Source organism: Manacus candei, unplaced genomic scaffold, assembly GCF_025592945.1.
Source record: "Manacus candei isolate 608988 ecotype Guabito, Panama unplaced genomic scaffold, ASM2559294v1 h1tg000022l, whole genome shotgun sequence".
NCBI lineage: Eukaryota > Metazoa > Chordata > Aves > Passeriformes > Pipridae > Manacus > Manacus candei.
The window spans coordinates 1,258,083-1,280,514 of NW_026138070.1; the positions used below are offsets into that span (position 1 = coordinate 1,258,083).

General features: G+C 48.4%; 1 long non-coding RNA gene across 3 annotated transcripts; it reads right to left on the bottom strand.

Annotated features, from left to right (window-relative positions):
* Window positions 1-462: 462 nt before the first annotated feature.
* LOC127470718 (uncharacterized) lies at window positions 463-20,461 on the bottom strand. Of its 3 annotated transcripts, none has more exons than XR_007904379.1 (8): window positions 20,188-20,461; window positions 19,816-20,076; window positions 17,471-17,631; window positions 14,042-14,132; window positions 13,676-13,815; window positions 12,907-13,034; window positions 6,850-8,463; window positions 463-6,313 (listed from the first exon to the last, which is right to left on the bottom strand). It is a non-coding gene; the product is annotated as an uncharacterized LOC127470718 (long non-coding RNA). The 3 variants fall into 3 exon arrangements; XR_007904378.1 differs by adding an exon at window positions 18,038-18,145 and having other exon boundaries at window positions 463-8,463; XR_007904377.1 differs by having other exon boundaries at window positions 463-8,463.
* Between the last annotated feature and the right edge of the window lie 1,971 nt (window positions 20,462-22,432).

A 22,432-nucleotide genomic window follows, 5' to 3' on the forward strand; every position in this document is an offset into this window, starting at 1 on the left:
TAAGTCATCAAATATTGTCTCCAGTTCTACCAAACACAAGTGCAACTGCTCCTGCTCTGCTCAAGCAGTTTGTGTTCTGTCCAAACCCACATACTAATAAATACCAAAACCACAGAATTACCAAAAGAAATGATAATGTTGTGGTTAAGGCACTTCCTTAGGCTTTGGGAGATTCAGGACCATTCCCTCCTTTGCAGAGATGTCCTTTAGACCCCACAAAAACCACTTGGTGGGAATTCATCCCATGGCACATTGGCATCCAGATAACCAGGTGTCTGGTGTAAACTACTCACTGAACTGCTCAAAGACTTGTGCACCACCTCATAGGAAGGGAAGATCAGGCCCATGCAGAAAGGGGCTTTCCAATTCATAAAGAATTCTGAGATTTTAAAATTCTCGGGGTTTTAGCCGAGAGCAAAAATTCCAAAATACCAAAATCAAGTAAGTAACTCAAAGCTTGGATTGATGGAAATATTTTATTACATCAAAACATTACTCCAGTTTCAAATTTCTAACAGAATATTTCGTTCTACTGGAAAACTTTAGAAGAAATCCCTGAAAATCCATAGTGACACTTGATAATGGTATGACCTGGATTTATTTCATTCTGCCACAGCTTTTTTGCTTACATTTTCCTTCTGAAACAAAAATTCAGGAAAGTCTGACTCAGCTCTGTGAAACATTTGGATGTAAAACGGGTTTGGCAACATTTCTGTCTCACACCAGAACATCACATTTGGTTTGCAAAAAAAAAACAAAAAAAAAACAAAAACCTGAGCAGAAAGTGGGATTTGTTTTGCTCAGCTTCCTCCGGGGATTGTGAATCCCACTGGTGGCCTGGAAGGCTGACACTGCAGGAATCCTGAGACTGAAGGAGTGGGTTGGTTGGGTTCTTTTCTCCCAAGAGCACAGGCAGAAGAGAACAGGAGGTTGTGTCAATCTGTTCTGTTGGTTCCCTGTGGACTCCTGAGAGCTGGGTGGAACTCACCTGGCCAAGCATCACTTCATTCCCTCAGGGAAAACCCAGGATGTGTTCACATCATTTCACTTGAGAGAAAGTGGGAATTGAGAGAGGAACCCAACGCTCACCAACTCTGCCACAGAACAGTGTTTGAAGCCCAGGGAACGTGTCCCACTGGCAAACAGCAATTCCTGCTGGGAGAAACCAGTTCCCAGTCCCACCAACAAGCAAAGCCAAGGCAAGCCAAGGATCTTTCTCCCAGAGCCTCATCCCAGAGTGTCACCCGGGGGTGCCCAGAGCTGGAGAGCTCTGCCCAGGGTCTTTGCCAGGGGACCTTCAGCAGTGCCCAGGTGGTTTTCCTGGTTTCACTGGGGGGTGTTTGTGGCCCTGCTCACACATCCCCTTTCCCAGCCCGTCCTGGAGCTGTGCAGCTCGGAGGGCTTTGCCCCTCTGCTGCATTAGGGAAAGGCGACACCGCGGCTTCCCCGCGAGGGGCACTGCAGACCTTGAAAGGGAAGAGCGGGGCTTTTATGTCGCTATGAAGTTCGAGTAAAGCCCAGTCATCAGGTTTCCCCCTCCTCCGTCCCTCTGGGGCCGTGGCATCAGATTGCTCTGCAGATAAGCCCCGAATCTGCAGGATCCCCTCCGAGCATCCTGGGCCAGCCCCGGGAGCTCCCCGGGAGAGACCAAACCCCGAGCACCGCAGAGAGGAGGTGCTTTGCATTAGAGCCACGGCAAACCTCTCGGAGCAGGAAAATCACCCTGGGGAATGTTTAGTCTCATTTAATCTAATATTGGTTGCTAATGGGCTCTGATCTCGCCCGTGTGCCCAAGGAACTCCTTCCAACTTGGCCAAGTGGTGAGATCAGCTTTTGCATTTCGTTTGGAGCACTCAGCACTCGATACCCGGGGAGGTCACCACGAGCTGCTTTTAAATCAAATACCCAGAGCCGAAAAGACAGGAGTTATAAACTAACACTCTTAAGATTTTATTTATTTCCTACTAACTTTAAAAATTATAGCAAGCATAAAGAGATGGACAAGGGCATGCAGTAGAAGGGGTAAATATTGAGGAAAAGGCTTGTTTAAGTTTTCCCCGGGCTTTCTATTTATTTGTTTTTAGAAAGTCTCAGGACACAGCATAAATATTAACCTGATATTAAGAAGGGGTGTGAGAACTGTTTAGTAGCAGAAACCTTTCAGATTTTGTTCTGCTGAATTTCAGACACCATTAAAAACACTGCATTAAGGAAAAATAAATTATTTAGGCTTCTTACTGGGACTGAAAGGGACACAACTGCTTTTATCCAAAGAAGCATCCTCCCATCACAGGTGCTAATGAGACCAATGATTAAAACTGTCTCAAGTTTTACTGTTCCACAATTTTTCCACACATTCATTTCGCTCTACACTGTGATAATTTTTTCCCAATTTAATTCACACAGTTTTCAGCTGTGTTTAACTTTGTCAAATTGCAATTGCAATGCTGCACAGAGCATTGAAATATAAGTTGGTGATATTCATCTTGCTTATAATACATAGACCAGCCTTTTTAGTGTAATAGGTCGTGTGGCTCTAACATGTAGAGCACTGGAAAGGCAGTCTTGTGAAATTATGGTTGAAATTGCAATAAAGATCATAGACCCAAAATGTAATAGAAGCAGAATAAAGGGATTAAAGGGATCATGTTTTATATCAGCCTAATTTTGAGTCAGATTATCTAGATTTGTGACCAGTTTGATTTAAACATTGGATTAACAGCAGAAGGAAATATCTAACTTGAGCTGGTCTCTACTTTACAGACATTTTCAGTGTTGTATCTCTTTCTCCACTTTCCACAGCTGAAAATGATCCTGTTTCCATACAAGAGTTCCCTGGAAATCACTTCTGCTCCCCATTCCCAAACTGGCTCTAGAGCCCAGACATCCACTGCCAGGTGCTCCCTCAGGCAGAGGGGCTGGCAGGAGGTTTGGGGGCACTGCTGAAAGCTCAGCCCAACTTCTCTGCAAGTTCCTTCTCAGTATGGGAAAGTTCAGACAGACTTTCAGCGAACCCAAGATGAATTTTGAGCCCCCAAAGGACACAGGGGCTGGGTGAGTGTGAAGTTTTAGGGTTCATTAGCACAGTGAAAGTCCTGAGAAATGGCCAAAACCCCCGAAATCTGGCCCAGCCTCCTCCTCCTCCTCCCACCAGCCACTACCTGCCCAGGTGAAACCCATTTTCCCTGTTTTTAAACTGCCTTTTTATGGCCCAGTCCCCTCAGCCAGGCTCTGCTCTGGGTGCCAGGCACACCGAGCAGGAATCTCTGCATGAGACGCCCTAATTGGCAGCAGAGCCCTGGCCTGGCCAACATCTGCAGCTGGTTTTGGTGATAATAAATCAGGGCTGGGGGGGCTCGGTGTGGCAAGCTGCCAAGGAGCTTTCCTTTCCCCAGTTAGCCAAGAAATAGGAAGACAACAGGGAGGACTGGGGCAGCTCTGGGTGGTTAGAGAGCAAAATGCAGTCAGACACGTCCCCAGCCAGCCATCAGCCTCCAAACTTTCTAAGAAACAAGCTGGACCAGCCAACAAACGTGTTTTTTCAGCACTGAGCAGCAACTTGTCCAGGAACCCCCCAAAAACATCATTAAACCAAGGGCATGAATGCTGGAGCAGTTCCTTCTCGGGAATGAGGGTTCCCACCCCAGCCCTGGGAGGGTTTTGGAGCTGGCTGAGCTCGTGGTGCTCTGTGATCACCCAGCACTCACTGCAGACACCCCTGCAGGTCCGTTTGCAATCAGCAGGTTGGATGCTCAGCCCCAAACGCTGGATTTCTCCAGAGCCTGGAGCACTGACAGCTCAGTCCTCCTCTCAAAACCCAGCTCAAACAGAAACCAGGATGGGAGGGAATTCTAGTTCAGAACAGGGAAATCCAGACTCTGAAAGAAATAACAATCAAAGGCTGGAAGAGTTGAATGAAACCACTAAGAAACCCAGAGCTGTGGCTGACAGAACTGTTCATTTAAACATTGCTGAGTCTTTCCTGCTGATCCTGGCAGCACAGTTTAATATTAAGTTTTGGGGTGAGGTTTTTTAGGTCAGGTTGCTGTGGCATTGGGTGATGAGGCTGCAGAGGCCAAGTCCCTGAGCTCTGCTCATGGCACATTCCCACCCCCACCACTCAAGGAGCAGGAACTGCAGACTCTGCCTTCCAAGGTGGCTGGTGCTGCATCAATTCCGTTTGGCAAATTATTTCTACCGAGATCTTTCCCTCCCCAGAGTGAGCCAAAGCCTCGACTCCCAAGGCTGCCTTCACCCCAGCCCTCTCTTTGCACTAGAACAGCTCTGCACCCTTGAAAGTTTAAGTCATTTTTGGACCATCATTTACCATTCCACCCATCAGATATTTAAGGCATTTTTTGATCTCCTTTCAACCATCACATCCAGTTCCCCCCAGTCTTTCCTTCAGCCTTAGCACTTTGCCACCTCACACTGCTCTCTCTTGCTCCCCACCACAGCCCCTCTGCTCCAGGAGTTATCTTCCACAGGGAACATCCACCTCATTTGCAAGGTCACAGTTATTTTAGTCTGAATCCAGTTATGGAACAAACCACCCCACTCCAGTGTAAAATCCCTAAAGAACAGTGACAAGTGGTTCATTTAGGGGAGAATTTAGTCCTTTCAAACCAGCAAAAATCATTAGCCCAATTAATTCATCTGCCCCTTAATGAGATGCCACCTTCAACAACCACAGCCAGGTATTTCACTGCTTGGAAATGGGGATCCACATTTGCCAAGATAATATCTGGCAGGAAGTATTTCTTGAGTTTATTTAAGCTTTAAGATCTATGGAAGGAGCCGTGCACAATATCCTGTTTGAAGGCATTTCTAATTTAAATTAATGACCTGAAGGATATCTCAAGGCAATAATGATCTTATTGTACCAAATCCCACAATAGCTGAGGTGAATTATAAATTCCTCTAAGTGATTTAGTGGTTAACATTCCAAATCACAGCCACCCGACGTGACGCTTGGAGTTCCAGCACCAGATTAGACAAACCACACAGGCTGTCCTCAGCCTCCCTGCCTGGTTTGGAACAGGCAGGGAAAAGGGTTCTCCTGAGCCAGGGGGAAGCAGAGCAGGCCTGGGGGTGACTGGAGTTCTGGGAAGGCACCTCATTCCCAACACTTGGCTTGGCAGAGGTGCTGGAGCAGCTGAGCAGACACCGGGCAGGGAGGGGAGCTCAACCACGGGGTGGGACCTGCTCCCCCAGGGACACCTGGAGGTTTGTCACCGAGTTATGAAAAGCACAATTTGGCTAAATGAGGAAAAGAAATGTCCCTTTTCCCCCCCGAAAATGCTCATGGCACAAGCCCAGCTGCCCCCGGGAAGGGTCGTTCCCGCTCCGGTGACGAGTTGCACATTTGTAAGTCCATCTGTCACCGGTAAACAGAACACACTGGAAAATAAGATGGATAAAATTTCCCTTTGAAAAGGCAGAGAACCAAATTGCCCCTAAAAAAGGGCTTTCAGCAGCTGAGAAAAGCAGTCTGTTATTTCACTCACAGGCCCAACTGCACACGAAGCAACAGGTCAGGACTTGCATCTCAAACTTGTTCCATACACAGGAGCACACAGGTCTTGCCCACTGTGTAATTCAAGGGATTTCTGTACACTTGGAACAGCCTATTTTATACTTCATCTGCTTTTCTCAAATTCTGCCCTTTCTTATTGCATTCAGGATGCCATAAACAGTGAACTTACTCCAAACATAGCTCCATTTTAAGCCCTAAATATTATTAGTATTATATTTTGTGCTCTGTTATAAACCTGAATGGCACACCAAGCTGTAAAATGTGTGAGTAAAAGTATTAGTAAACCCACAATCCCTTTCCAAGTGAAATCTCCCCAGTTTGCTGTTGGGATACCTGACTGGGAGGAAGGCAGTGTTTTCAACTCCATTTCCTTTTGAGCTGAGCAGATTTGTTTGAACCCCTAATTCAAACCACAGCTTGACCTTTCCCTGCCCACGTGGCAAAAAAAAAAACCAAACCCCACACCCAAACCACTGGTGCCAGTGTAAGTAAATCACCAGTACTTAATTAATTATTACCAAGTACCTTGGAGAAGAGGAATGGTTCCTCTGGGCACGGGACATCCCAACAGTGAGTGGTGACCTCTCTGCTCTCCTCATGCCCCAAAACATGGAGCCAGCTCAATACACAGGGATACTGGTGTCTACTGGTATTGTACTACTGGCAATGGGTAATTTATTTCCCCCTTTCCAGTGTACACTTTATTATTTTAAGGCTCTTTTCTCAGGGACAAGCTTCACCTCCCATTATTTCTAGCTTGTACCCAGCGCTGAAAGCCTGAAAAAAAAAATGATAAATTAAATGAGAAGGAAATGTTTAAGGGTTCCTATTCATAACAAAAATACTTAAGGCAGCTTGGGCCATGAATCTTCCACGAGCAAGTTGAGATGCACATAAAGGACCTGATTCAGAAGAGAAGTGTGGAGGATGTTGGTGGATGGCTGCTGCTCCTGGGATTTATGGGGGTGGGAGCTGGTATGTGGGGAGAGTCCAGGCAGGTAATTAGTTCCTTGCAGAACTCAAGATGGAGTTGGCTTTTCCCAACTGTTCAAAGGCTTTTCCCCCAAGCAGTGGGTCAGCCCTGAGCAGCTCTGCCTCACGTGGGCTGGGGGCTGCACTCAACCACTGGGTGAAGATTAATGAGTGACCAAGCCCTGCTTTTCTGTCAGCACAGACACGTGCATCTAATTAAAGGATTCAGAGAGCTGGCAGCAAAGTCCCAAGGTGTTCTCCAAAGCCACCCAAAGTTTGTGTTTGGTTTAATTTCCCAGTTATGCCCAGTTAATAGGGATTAACTCCCAAACCTCATTTACCTTTTTCTACATGTGTCAGCTCTGGGGTTCATGTGGTGGGGAAACTGCTCCATCCATAAATCCTGGGGATTTGAATCATGTGTTTACCCAGGGAACAGGAACAGGCCTGGACTGTGGCACAGAGGTGCCCCTGTCATCATGTCTCACTGACACAGGGACCACCTTTTGCATTAAATCCCCATCATCTGCCCTTCCAGCTACAAGGATTTTCAATAAATACCAATTCCTGCCAACAAACCAAGATTCTGGGGGTTTTTTTAGTCACCAACTGGACCAGGATCATCCCTTTTTGCATAAACAAACAAAACCAAGCAGAAATTCTACAAGACTGGAGGGGGGTTATGGACAGAAATGTTTAAAGTTCCTTTTCCAAACTGGTGAAGATCCAGCAGCTTCTTTCTACTGGTGCATCTCCAAGAGCAGAAAGGTTCTGCTCACAAGCCTTCCCAGAAGTCCTGCCACAAAGGGAAGCTCCTTTCCCTTGGCACAGTTCCTTACACAGCCAGGGGATAACCATTTTCATGGGCAGTTCACTCTGAACTGGGACAAAAAGAGCCTGAGAAGTCAAAGTGCAGGTTGTGAGAGGGCAGAGCTGAGTGTGACAGCCCGGGCTGGGCAACCAGAACTGGGGCCAGACTGAGCCCACCTCCATCAGCCACGGCTGGGCTGCTGCTGGGGGGGAATAAAACAGCCTTTAAGCCCTGCTTTAAATGCTGAAACATAGTCACCCTTCATGTGAGCCACCTCAACACTCAGCTGGGTGAGCAGCAAGCCCTTCATGTGCAATATCCCCCAGCACCCAAATTTGCCTGCACTTTCAATTATCCAGACAATAATGAAAACATGTTGGCAGGGCGAGCGTCAGGTTACAATCACAAATTCTTACTTCAATAACAGCCATAAAACAGAGACCCAAAGCATGTTTTTTTGCTTTTTTTCCAAACATTAGCAACTCATCTGATACTTAGTCCAAGGATCCAGTTTCCTGCAAGCTGATGACATGTGAGACCACAACCCTGAGGCTGATATTAAATTATACATATATACATATATAAATATACAGAGAGAAAACCTGTGAAATTACAGACACAGATGTGTTATTGGTGTCATAATTTTTTCCCATTAAACACCGTATTAGGTTTATCCCCTTTCTATACTTGAAAATCTTCACATATAAAAGATGAATAGCAACTTCTCAAGGGGATCCCTGTGGTTTAACCTTGTTACAGGAGGTCAAACACAACACACAAACTATATTGGTACAAAGATGACTGTAAAATGGAATTAGCCTTTTGCTCCCCGTTCCAGTGGGGAGGAAGCCAACTTTCACATCTCTGAACCACTCCTGCTCCAGCACCCCAAAAGGACTCAGGTCTTGGAAAAGCACATTTTGTAGGGGAAGGACCAACAGATATGACAGAGATATATATACACACACATATATATGTATGAGACAGAGACACTACCAAGTGGAATCCAAAGAGAAATATCAAACCAGGATTTTCTCACAGTGCCCTGGGTACTGTATCCATTGGGATTTCAGAAGGAAGAACTTCCTTCTCCCCCAGCTGCTCAGCAGGCAGGACATCTGCAGCCCTTGTGAATCCCCCAGCCCTAGGAACAGAAACACAGAGCATCAGAACTCCCAGAGAAGACACCAGCAGCAGCACAATAAAGATCTTCATTATTTCTCCTTGGCGTTTTCATGACAGAATTCATGTAGAACATAAAAAAAGCACAAGGCATGTTTACTGGATGCTTTATAGTTCAATAAAACATAAATAAACAGCTTTTTAGATCAAAGCTACAGAAATAAGGAAGCACTGTGGCTTCTGAGACCTGACCAATATATCACATCACCTGAAGTTGAAAGAAGCACTCCTGCTTTCCTCTGGAGCAATCCCACCTTCAAGGCACCGTGCCCACCCTCCATCTGACCTCAGGGACTTTACCAAACAAGTACAGCTGTGCTATTTTCAGCTTTCAGAGTGTCCTGTGAAGCCTTTTGGGATGAGACTTTGAGGTTTTATAAATAAACTAATAAAAAAGGAGCAATCAGTAACATTTCCAGGAGGGCTCAGGATGGATTTTCTGTGTGTTCAGCACCACTGTCCAAGCGCTGAGCTCATCCCACACCATGAGGACCAGTCCAAAAACCCAGCTTTCCTTGAAAGATTGTTGCTTTGGATCCAGTCCTGGCCTTTCTGAGCAGCACAAGTCACTCTAAATCCCACACCAAAAGAGAAGCCAAGCTCTCTCCAGACTTTCATCTCCTCATGGATACACACCTTCCTTCTCTGCCTTTCCTGTGTGTTGGATGCAAACCTGAACCTGCAGGCAGGAGGATGACTGGAGTCCCAGGGGGGTCTCACTGGTTTTACTCACACTGGTTACCTACATGTGAGTGTTGGTGGGTTGGGATTGCATGTGATGCCACCAACCCCTGGAAACACAGATGGACCAATGTCTGGCTCAGTCATCCCCAAACCCAAGTCCTGACATAGTTTGGTTCTATCCTGAAAAACCTTTTCCCTCTCAGCTCAAAGCAGCAGCACATGATGTCACACAGGGGGACTTCTGCTGCAGACTCTGGGTTGCCCCAGAACACACTTGGTGCTTCCCTGCACACATATTCCAGGATCCTGTGGGGTTTGCTTTCCCATTGCTGCCAGAAAACGTGTGGCCTTTGAGCATTCCTGGTGCTCATGCCCTGGTCTGTGCCCTGCTCTGCCATTTACATGGTGTTCTTTGCATGGCTATAGGCTTTTGCAGTTATTTTGGTCCCACATCTCCTAATATGGGGTGGTGGGAACTGAAAATACCACACAGAGTTCATCTGGGTATGTATTTATTAATCTGATGCCAGGGTATTGCTGGCCACTCCTAAAAATACTTGTGTGCCCACCAAGACCAGGGCACCCCTTAAAGAGAACTAAACCAAAGCAAAACCCTCCAGGGAGGCACCTTCACCCAGGCACACCCCAGACACCCCCAGACACCCCCAGACATGGGGCTGTGACCCCAGGGACACTGATGTGTCCCTCCTGAGGCAGAATGGAGACCTCCTGTGTGCCCTGGAGCTCCTGGGTGCCAGGGGGGCACAGGAGAGCCTCGGGGTGCAGAACAGAACCCTCTGGACCACCCTTGTAGCTGCAAGGCATTGCCAGAGCACAGAGTTCTGCCTCTTCCACCAGAGCACTGGGGTTTGCACCAGGAAACCTGTCCTGCTGTCCAGGGGGAGCAGCACATTCCAGGGCAGTCACCAAAAGTCTGGTCAACCCAACTTAGAGGGGTCAGGGAACTGTGGGGGTTTGGAGACGTGACCCTCAGGTCAAGGCCAGGCTGGAGGGGGCTCTGAGCAGCCTGGTCTGGTCAGCAATGTCTCTGTTCCTGGCAGAGGGAGTGGACCAGGTGACCTTTGAATGCCCCTTCCAACCCAAACCATTCCATGACTCCACGGCTCTCACAGCCAGGCCAAGCTGAAGGGCAGCCCTCGATGGGCTGGAAAAGTCTCTGTTTGGGGAGGATTCTCCCCTGGGCTGAGGCTCCATCTGTGTGTCAGCACAGCCCACAGGGACACGAACCCCTTCCTGCAGCAGCTTCTCAGTGACTCAAACCTGTCTAAACAGCAAACCCCTCCGAGTCCAGGCCCTGCTCCAGCCCCAAGGATTCCCAGGTCACACTCACTCACAGTGGGAACAGCCCTTTCCCTGCCTCTGTGGTGACTGTGCCCAGCACCTGAAGGCCAGGCTGGGCTTTTTCTGCCTCACACATCATCACCCTCCTCCTCAATTAACTGGCAAGGCTGGTGATGATGCGTGAGGCCAAACAGAGCCCAGCCCGAGCTGCCAGGGATGCCTTGGCTGCGGGTGCTGACAGGGCTGCAAAAAAACTCCAGGCCAGTCTGAGAGAGCTGGATCCCAAATCCCTGCCCAGGGTTTGAGCTGCAGGAGCAGACAGGAGGTGGTGGGAGGCACAGGGGGGTGGACCACGACCAGGAGCTTGCCTGCAGCAGTGCAGGGTGTGGGGGACAGGAGGGTCCCTCACCCGCCTGGGAACCTCCTTTCCCAGCCCCTGTCCCTGCCCTGGGTGACTCAGGGGGGGTCTGCTCAGTCCTGCCTGTTCTACCACAACACCAGGGTGGTCAGTGGGTGTCCCCCGAGCCTGCTGTGGGGAACACACGTGGCCACAGAGGACACACAGTGGATCAGGTAATGCCGGGGAAGAAGAATTCCATCTTCTCCTTACATCTTCCTGAGCCAGCCCACGGTTCTGGAGCAGCATCAGTGCCCAGCCCAGCAGCGTGGAGGAGGCACACTCTCCTGCATCCACCCCAGTGCTGCAGACAGACCAGGTTGTCCCTGTGCACACCAGAGTGGGTAATTTTATCCCAAATGTGCCTGTCTAAAAATATCTCACTTCTGTGTTTTTTGACCATATGCCCAGGATCGTGAAAATTTTTCCGTAGGAAAAAAAAAAAAAAAAAGCTGAAAAAAACCCCTTAAACCCATAACATCTTGGAATGATTTGACCACTTTCTTCTCAGGACATTCTCTCCTTTTTATACCATGATGGGGTTTCTCCTGAATTTAAAACATCAATTTGGCCTAACATGAGGAGAGTGTTCATTCTTCCAAACCGTAAAGATCAGAGACTATAAACTGTTGTTTCTTAAATGTTTCATGGCAAAAGGCATTCAAAGCGTAACATTAACACAAAGTTTTTCTGTAAAACAATCTGGGAAGTGTAATCTCTGTAAGAGGTTTTTTATGCACCATGGCTAATTGTTCCTGACAGTATGATTTTACATCAGGCCTTTTTTTGTAAATTCAACACCATTGGAACTTTATGGCAGGTAATATTCCTTACAACTCCTAAAATCCTCACCGTGTCTAAATTAGTGTTGCAGAATCATGTTTTGGCTGTTTTGGTGGTTTTTTTTTAACTACAAAACACTGGGAGCAAATTCTCTCCCGCCTTGCAGTTGTAGCACTGGAGACAACTTCATGGAATTCTTCCACAGAGGGTTCTACAAGGAGCTTTTACACCTTTTGTGCACACCAAGGTGCACTGTGGTGGGCCAAGGGCTCTGCCTGGAGCTGCTGGGCCATGGGACACATCAGCCTCTGCAGCAGAAGGGGTGGAGGAGGATGGAAACCCTTCCAGCCTTTGAGGCTGAACACGTGGCTCCTTAAAATGCAAATTCTGAACCTGCTTTAAAATGGCTGTGTTTGAAATGTCACAATTTCCCAGAGCCTGGCTCGGGGTTACCTCACCTGCACCAAGCCCAGGCTGCCAACAAGGGTTTTTCCAAGTGGTCACCAGAAGGCATTTCATAGGATCATGGAATGGTTTGGGTTGGTTGGAAGGGAACTTAAAGATCCTCTTGTTCCAACCCTGCCACGGGCAGGGACACCTTCCACTTGCCCAGGTTGCTCCAAGCCCTGTCCAGCCTTGCCTTGGACACTCCTGCTGTCTCTCTGACCAGTGCTGTTCCATTCCCCAGGGATTTACTCTCATCCACACCTTTGGGGTCAGTTTATACAGCCCCTGGTGCAGCCTGTCCTGCCAGGCTGGGTGACCTGTGCATGGGCCTGGCTCACATGCACACACCCACCCCAAAAATGTCCTTTCGACCACTGTACCTTATAAAATATGGGTTATAAAAACTTTATGGAGCCTGTTCCTCCGAGGGGCTCATTCCAGAGCACAGTATGCAAACCCAGCTCTTTATGGCAGAGAAAGGGCTCGCTCTGTGCCGGGGCCCCCAGGAATCAGAAACAGGATTGGGCTTCCAAAGGGACCACACAGCCCTGCCAGGGCTGCTCCCAGGGCAGCCAATGGAGCTGGGCCTGAGCCTCACTGACAAGGCAGAAAACACTGGTTCTTTCTGCCTGGAATTCCTCCTCACCCCACCCATGAGCAGCTCCCTCCCAAAGGTCAGAAAGAAGGTGATGGAATCAAGAATGGGCCTTTGACAGGCACCACAGAGGGACAGCAATTCCAGAGAACCAGGGGCAACCTGGAGCTGCCTTTGCCAGAGACAAAACTCCTCACCTGAGGTGGCTTCACTCAGCTCTGGGTCACTCTCAGCCAGGAGGGAAGGGAGCTCCAGAGGATTGTTGGGAGCACATGGACTGATCTCCTCCAAAAAAGGGGAATTAGACTCCCGGCAATTCCTGTACCTGAGCATAGCAAGAGCAATAATGAATGCTCAGGGTGTGAAAGTTATGAAAATTAGAGAGTAAATGGGGGTCGATACAGTGAATATATAAAACAATTTCCGTGGAGGCTCAGACCAAATCAAAATAGTTCCAGCTTTTTTTCTCCGCCCACCCACCCACCCACCCATCCACCCATCCATCCATCCATCCATCCCCTAAACACTTTCACTGGGGTTCCATCCTCTGCTTGTGCCTCCTCTTTGCTCTCTCTGGAACTCTCCCACCACGTCCCCTTGGAGCCTTTCCCAGGATGACCTTGACCTGCTGCAGTGACCTCCTGCCCTCCCTGCTTTCAAGTGTCGGCCTCAGCTTTGCCTCAGCCATTGAACCCAACTCCTGGTTTGAAGATCTGGCAAACAGGACACAGCAGGTGCTTCTGCAGGTGCAGCTGCTTCCAAAATGACACCGACTGAGTCTGAAATGCTTCTAAAATCTGCACTATTATCTGCACCCTGTATTACAGACTCACTGCTGGCTTATGTCTTGGGGCTATTCTGGGATAACTGAGGCATTTGTTTCCAAAGAGAACAAATTTGGGTCCTGTTCTACAGACAAACCAGCTCTAACCAGCAAAGCTCTCCTGGCACACGATTTAATCTCACCACTTTTCATGGGACCTCAGCTCCCACTTGACCTTGCAGAGGAAGGCAGCAGCAGGGACTGAAGTATTCAGTATTTCAGACTGCGAAACCGAGAATAAGAGAACACCAGCACCTTCTCCAGGGTCACCTGCCTGTGGTCTCTGCAAAGATTAAACAATCTTATGGTAATTCTGCAGGATAACATGGACAGTCCCAAAGGCTGCTGAACTCCAGGGCTGTTCAGGTGCCTTTCACTCAGTGCTTACAACTTCTCACTGAAAGTTGATGTGAACCTGCTGCTGGACCTTCACTCTCTGACCACATCCCACCAGGGCAGAGCTGCCAGCCCAGCTGTGGTGCCTCCTCCTGCCCCAGCTCCTGACTTACCTGACTGGAAACATTTGAAACTCTCCTCTGATGGGTTCCTGAAGGACCACTCACACCAGCAGCATCCCCGGGGTTCTGTGGCACAGTGATGCTAAAAAAGATCAGTGATAACAAAGAACACCACTAATGACAATATTACAGAGGCCTTCCTGCTCTACTCTCATTCCTGATCCAGACTGTTAATTTGGGTGATCTGGACTAGTTCACCCCCAGATTTGTTTTACACTTGTTCAGCAAATCACTTTCCTTGGCACAGACTTGAATTATTCATTATAATTTTTTTTTTCTAGGATGGAGAAGTTACTAAAAGGTTTCTTTCTTGTATAAAGCATTTTCGTGTTTGAGTATTAATTTTTAAAATCTCCTGTAAATCCACAGTACTTTGCAGTTGTTTGCTTTAGCCCTTTGCAGATTTATCATTAAAGCTTGGGAGTGTGCACGCACAGGCACACACATCTATATAAACTTATACAAGTAGATGTTCACATACTTGGTCCTGTTCTTTTTACAGTGGCTCCCCAGGCACGTGTGTCAGCCTTCCAACATCTGTCCTTCTTGAGAAACACCACTCAGTGTCTGCTGACCTGAAGGTGGACAAGAAATCTCTGTAATTTCAGGCCTGGACTCATTTTCAGTAGAGGAAAAAGTCCTTTACAAGTCCTGAGGTCCATCCATCACTGTCAGGTGAACACATCCATCCATCTCACTGGGGCACCTTCCCTGGCACCTCATTTGGGAGGGAGATAGCAGGATTTTTGGTGGTGCAGTAACAAACACCACAAAATATACCATTAACATTGTGTGCAGCATTAAGCCCATACTGATTTCTTGGCCAGGGCTCAGACAGACACAGGGCAGCACTTCTGCTTTGTGTGCCCACTTCTGCTGGGAAATGGAGTATTTTAAAAGCTTCAGCAGCTCCATGAGGTCACTGTAGCTACAGAAAGCTGTAAAAACTGCCTGGGTTGATGGTTCAAGCAGCCACAGGTCTTTCTCATTACAGAACAGATATAACTCTATGAAATTATTATAATAATAACATCATTTATTTCAACAGGACTGAAGCAAAAAGGCTTTATGATAGTGTTTTATATGCAACATGTGCACTATAAATATTTCCATAAAAATATGCATTAAAATATAAAGTTGGCAGAAAGAAATCAAAAGTCATGAGGAAAAAAAAAAATCCAGTTAAAGAAGCATTAAACCATAAGCCAAGGAGCAGTGAGCAGAGAGCCCCTGCCAGTCAGGGCAACAGGCTGCTCTTTCTCTGCTTTCAGCTACTTCCCAGCACAAAGGAATGAGCCAAGATTCCATGGAGAAAGTCCCTGACAAACTCACACTCACTTCCCCAGCCCGTCACTCCTTCCTCCTGGGAAGGTCAGTGCAGGCATCACAGGATCACAGAACGGTTGAGGCTGGAAGGAAACTTAAACCCCACCTTGTTCCACCCCCCTGCCATGGACAGGGACACCTCCCACCAGCCCAGGGTGTTCCAAGCCTGGCCTTGCCCTCTTCCAGGGATGGGGAGCCCATGGGAGGGAGCAGGTGGCTGAGGCAGAAGCTGAACCCAGACCTCAAAGAGCACCAGGAGACCATCCAGGGCTGCCTTTGCACTCCCTGACACAGGACTCTGCCTGTGTAGGGTTCTCTGGTCCTGCCAAGTGCAGTTCTGCTCCACACAGATCCCTGTTGGGATCCCTGTTGTGATCCCTGTTGTTTCTGAAGGAACCTCTGCCTTTCTAGTCCATATCAGGCAGAAAGCCCTGCACCCCGAGCTCTCTCCTGCTCTCCCTCCCTCCCTCTAAACACCAGTTTAGGGGGTCACAGTTATTGGTCCCTTCAGGCTTCAAATACAGAATCATGGAATACCCTGAGCTGGAATGCACCCCCAAGGATCATCCAGTCCCAACCCTGGCCCTGCACAGACACCCCAACAATCCCACCCTGTCCCTCAGGGTGTTGTCCAAACCCTCCTGGAGCTCTGGCAGCCTTGGGGCTGTGCCCACTGCCCTGGGGAGCCTGGTCAGTGCCAACCACCCTCTGGGGGAAGAACCTTTCCCTGAGATCCAACCTGAGCCTGCCCTGGCACAGCTCCAGCCCTTCCCTGGGTCCTGTCCCTGCTCACAGGGAGCAGAGATGGAGCTGCCCCTCAGGAGGAAGCTGCAGATAGAGAAGTTGTGAAGTCTCCCCTCAGTCTCCTCTTCTCCTGGATCACCAGAGTTCAGCTCCTGAACATATAAAACATGGATTAATCCAACAAAGGCACGGAAAGGAGCCCAGGAGCTGCCAGGTCCCCCCAGGTCTGTGCAGCCCCGTGGGAGCTGGAAGGCTCCAGGGTTTGGCTGCCAGCCCCCCAGGCACTGTTTACACCAGCAGCACCCACACAACACAATCCTGCTTCCCAGGCCAATTCTGCTGTAATACATCATCCCCCAGCAGACTTGTCAGATTGGTTTGTCTACAAATATGTTCACACTTGGAAATATCTGCCTTCTGTGAGCAGCAATCCATTAAACATGCATCTCTCTGGTTTTCCCATCTTGCTCTCTGTACATAAAATCAGTTCTCTTCTTTTGTCCCCAGTAAATGCCTATTCCACATTTTTGCATGTTTTAAATATTCACGCATACGAAAGAAGCTGTAAAAACATCACAGGGCTTATTTATTATTTAGTGCACACACTTTTTGCTGCAGAATACCAAAATAAAAAGACATTTTAGTCAATTTTTTTTTTGTTCCCTTTGTATTTCCATTACTCTGCTCGTTAAAGTTTAAAAACTACTTTGTTCCCTGACAGTCGGGATTTACGTGCCTCTGAGCCAGGGAACACATTTGTACCTGCTGGGGCAGTGGCAGAGGTGGGGGTGAGACACTGAGGGAACTTTTGGCTCCTCACCTGAGGGTGCAGGGAAGCTCCAACCCCGCTGCTGTGGCTGCTGGAGCTGCAGAGTTCCCCATGTCCCCCAGGAAGCAATCCCCGTGGTAAATTATCTTCACCCTCAGACATGTGCACACCAGTTCCTGTTATTTTTACAACTTCACTCTCCACAAACCCCTCATTCACTCCAGGAATCACCTGTACAGAAAATCCCTGGCTGGCTGGAGCTCCCTGTGGCATCAGAGAGTGGATTTAAGCTTTGCAAGCACCCTGAACAACCCCCCAGCACTCACAGGAGGTGGGAAGGGTGCCACCACGCCATGGCAGAGATGTCCACCCAGCAGGCACAGCCAGGGAGGCTTCCTCATGTCCTGACCCGAGGAGACCACCCATGGGAGTGGGCTCTGCCTCCGTGGTGCTTCCCCAGCTCTCCTGGCCACTAATCCCTCCCCAGCCCTGCCAGGAGGTCTGGGCACCTTTCCATCAGGAGCTGGAGTGGGCCCAGGAGCTGTGCTCACACAGGTCACTCAGCAGGCAGAGCTACCAACCTGGGCTGCAGTCAAAGCACTGGCCCAAAGGACTGGCTGGGCTTCCAAGGGACGTGGAAAGAGCTGGATCTTGTCACTGGTGCCGTAAAAAGGGCCTCGTTTTTCAGAGAATGGTCCTTGCTCCTGGATCAGGTGGTTGGGAGCTTGTTCCCAGGGACAGGCTGCAACAGCACACAGGGAAGGGCAGTGTAGGAGGGTTTAGCATATTTATATGATATTTTATAACACAGAAGTTTAACAGCACATTGTAAAGCACCTGAAACATGCTGCACAAACACATTATTGTGTCTTGAGGAATATAATCATGTCTTGCCAGGGAGCTGCACCAGGGAACTTAAAATACACTTTCTGTTATTTTAATCTGGGAGTTTTGCACCATTCCCCCCCCCCAGAATTTGCATATCCTTTCTGTTCCTGACTCTGAGACATGCACACATCCCTGCACACACAGGGAGCCTTGCCCCCTCTCCCAGCAAGAAGCTATTTCCTGATAACAGGGAACACCATCATTCCAGGCAATTCAGATGCACTGATATGAGACAAGTCACCCAAGGTCCCCAACCTTACAGTGGGATGGGAGAGGACGTGACCAACTTCACTGATTCCAAGGAATGCCATTATTAAATCCACGGAGCCGAGCTTGAAACGAGGGAGGATTTTCCTTATGGCCACATCCTGTGTTCAAAGCACAACAGGCATTTTCTGGGACATTCTCCTCACTTCTGACTTTCTAATTTCCCTCAAGGTATTGACTGGGGGGCTCAGGAGTCTCCTCACTAACAGGTTGTTCCCAAACCTTGGCAGAATCCTGCCCACGTTAAATGTTAAGGGCAGCGTGGCACTGATCACCCAGGGACAGCATAATTACCCATTAATTGGTGCACAAGGGTATTTAGAAGGCGGGATGTCAGTGACCTCCCGTGTGCTCCTCCAGCTCCCAGCCCTGGGTGGAGGGGGACCCTTCTCTCAACAGCCTTGTAACTCAAGTGTTACACCCGGGCTACTCCAGATCAAAGCAGGAGTCCCTGAGTGCCTCCCGGGCTGCCCCAGCCCCTGGTTTATCAGAGACAGGCCCAGACAGACCCTCCCACTGCTGCTGCTCTGGGATGGGGAACTCAGGGATTTAAGGCAGGGCTCCTTTCTGATGGAGGGCTGGTGGTGGTCAAGCCAGTGAGTGCAACAACCACAGTGAGTGCCTCCCAGTTCTCAGGGCAAAAAACCTGCTGAACTCCTGCTCTGTGTGTGCACAAGTGTGTGAGAGTGTGCTGGGAGCACTGAACGCTGCAGGGGGAATGAAGGATCAGGTAATCCTGGAAGACAGAAAGAATAGAAAAACACAACAGGATTCTGGAACATTTCAGTGTCCTGTTGACTCATAAGATTGGAGCAGACAGGTACAGCCCAAAGACAGCATGATCTAAATGTGGGCCAAGCTCTAACACACAGCAGGAATGTCTAATTTTAGTCTGTCCAGTTTTGGCAATGTCACCTTTAATTGCATGGCTCATTTGAATTGTAAAACACCTTTAAAAGCTAACTAGTAAAAGGAAATAGGCCATATTTTCTAGACTAACAGTCATATTCAATTTTAACTGCAACGAAATTGGTTTTAAACAGTTAATGCACATTAGGACTTGAGTTACCAGAGAGAAACCATGGCCTGCAAACCCACATGCAGATGTTTTGGGCCTTGAACTGGGACTGCAGTGGGATCATTTTGGGGCAGTGCTTCTGCAAACCCTTTTGTGTGACCCACAGCTCCCTGGGATGGAATTTTCCTGGCTAACAAGTTGCAGATTTCTACACTGTGTGTGCTGTGGTGAACTGCATTTCAGGTCTTCACACACAGGACTTTGTGGGGCTCAAATCAGCCTGAGGAGCAGGAGAGCCAGGCCAATTCCACCAGTTCCCAAGGCACAGGATTAGGGAATGGCCATATCACAGTGGGCAGTGCCCTGGATGAGTCTAATCTGCAGTAAAGCACAGGCCTCAGCAGGAACACAGATATGTCAAAAATCTGGATACTAAATAAAATCTATTTAGCAACTATATTGTTGCCTCAGTTTAGGGTTTGGAAAAAAAAAAAAAAAACAAAAAACAAACCCACAAGGAAAAATGTTTTAGAAGAAGATTTTCTGAAAATCCTGGGCTGAAGCTGATCAGCTGCAGTGTTGATGGATTTTATCTCACACTGGGTACGGGGTGAAATTTCCCAAATTTGTGATTTTGTGAGTGAAAGAATCCGGTGGAATCACCAAATCCATGTGGGAAGACTTTCACAGCAAACTGCCCCTGGTCAGCAGAGGGAGGAGAAATACCGAGGGGTGCAGTTAAATAATACTCACACGTGAGGGATAATTCCCCTGGGAGCCCAGATGGGAGGACTGGCACTACTTTGCTCTGACTTCCAGCCCTGATTAGCCAGAGCCCAATTCCGAGCCGCTCTCCCGCAGCACCCTCTGGTTCTGCACTCCAGTCGTGGGGCTGCAATTGCAGGGAAGTGCTGAACGGCTCCTGCCAGAGCCAAATCCTGCTGAGCCGGTGATGGAGGGGAATATTTAAGGGCTTTGCCGCTGGCGGGACCTGCGCTGCCACCTGAAAGACGCCTGACAAAGAGCACTTTTTTGTTGCTGCTGATTGTGCCGCACGGAAAGCGGGGAATGTTCCCGGAGCAGTGGCTCTCTGCCTCCCTCTAGAGCGGCTCGGAGGGTACTCACAGAGCAAACTCCTGATTTTCCAGCGTGTAGTCAAGGGGTTTATCTCGCTCTTCAGGTCTTCCTAAAATGTTTAAGCCCCCGGCAGCGACAGGACCTGGGAATGCAGCAGCTGAGCTCTCCCAGCTCTTCCATCCCGTGCGGTGACATGTCCCAAGGAGGGACAAACTCGGTGTCCTTACAGAGGGCCCAGCACAGCCAAGTCCCTGCTGCAATCACAAAACAGATAACATCTATTAATATTAAGCAGATTTCCCACTTTCTTAAATACCTATGATATATTCTGAAACACATTCTGCACTGTGTTCATGGTTTTCCTCAGTTTTGGACATTCATTGCCTTCCACCCAAAACAGGCTGCTCCTCCAGCACCACTCAGCCACGTCCCCTCGGATCCCTGGACGAGCTGGCACTCCCTGGGATGAGCAGGACCCTTGCTTGGTGGTCACTCCCCTCCTGCAGCTGCACCTGAAAAGGCATTTTTATGGACACAGTTTGCTGCCACAGGTACCATGGCAGGTCTCTTGGAGCCCATTCCTGGCACTGCTGGAAAGGGCAGTGGGTTCAGTGTTCCCTGTTATTCCAGAAGGGAGACCAGCAGGTGCCTGTCTGCCCCCAGTCAGCTCCACACAGCAAAGCACAAAGCCCACAGAAACAATCTGTAACCAAAAATGTCACCTTTTATTCCCTCCAGTCCCGATTTCATGAAGTTTTTAAGGACACATCTAAATTTAGTCTTCAGAGCTCTGCAATGTTCCCAGGAGATCTATTTACACGTTAAAGGTCATGCAGGTATCTGTATCTTGCAAAACCCACGGACATCTTGACTGCATTCCTCATTAGAAATAATTGCTCAAATAATTAATGAACAATACTTGCTCTGGGCCTTTCCTAAGGGTTTTTGCTTCGTTTGAATATCCTCAACACTTCAAATTTGAAATCTCCTCTTGAGACACACAAGTCATGTTTTTTCCTCCCCTAATGTAAGACTTCCTTTCTGAGGTGTCCAAAACTTGATGCAAGATCTTGGTGGGACTCAATTCTGTTCTTTCCCCTTAAGCCTAACGAGTCATTAAAAAACTCAAGTGGGAAATAACATGGCAATTAAAAGCAGAATATGGAGGAAAAAATTAAAGTAATGCATCCTTGGACTGTAATTTAGAGAATTTATTAGTCATAAAACCTTGATGAGTTATTCTTATGGCAAAACCTGTAATAAGAAGGAAAAAAATGATAAAAATAATGAACACATTTGTATGACAGAAATTGTGGCAAGTGCAGGGAATGACAGAGCCCTCCTTGGGAAGGGTTGAGCTTCATAATTACAATCATACAGATGTTTCTTAATACCATTGTTTCAGTAATATATTGACAAATTTGCCTTGGAAATCTTTTCCACTCGAACCACTTGCATTTTATCTTTCAAAAATAAACATGTCTGTTGCCTGCAGTGAAGCAAACTGCTGGGAGCTGAGCAAAACCACTCCCTAGGAGGAGCAGAACGTGCTGGAGTGAGTCTGCTGGGGGGTCTGGAGGGACCCCTGTCCGTGCATGGGGCTTGCACAGTCCCTGGGCTCACTTCCTTTGAAACACCACAGGAAGCAGGAAAAGAAAGATTTGGATTCAACCCCGTGGGTTGGATTTCAGAATCAGAAACCAGATCCTCCTGCAATCCCACCTGCAAACACACTGGGAGCACAGCCCGTTGTGGGGCTCAGATTTAACCTGTCCCTTCTCCCCACATTGCTGCCCCTCCTGGGCTTCCTCCCCAGGACACAGCCCCGCTGCCTGGGCCACATTTCAACAGGGACCAGGCCAGGAGCAAACAGAAAATGCCAAGAACTAGAGGGCCCTGCAGCCAGAACCACCCCGAGCCACCTCCCCAGCTCGGTGTCCCTCCTCTGCTCGTGTCAGGGCTCATTTCATTCCCCAGGCAGGAATGTCCTGACAGGCGGGTGAGTAACACCTATGTGCTACTTGATGTATTTAATGGGAGCCTCAGAGCTCGTGGAGTCCTCCCAGAAGCCTATGATCTCTTCCAGAAATAACCATCAGTTGGAATGGAAGGGCTGTGATAGGCACAATCTGTTAGCAGCAAATTGAGCTGTCACCCTTGTATGTCATGTTCATTTGGCTGATTAAGGAGATATTAATCTACTGCCATTGTTACAGTATCTGTCATCCTGGGGGAAAAAAAAACAACAAGGATATGCAGGCAGCTTTTCTGGAGATATATATATATATACACA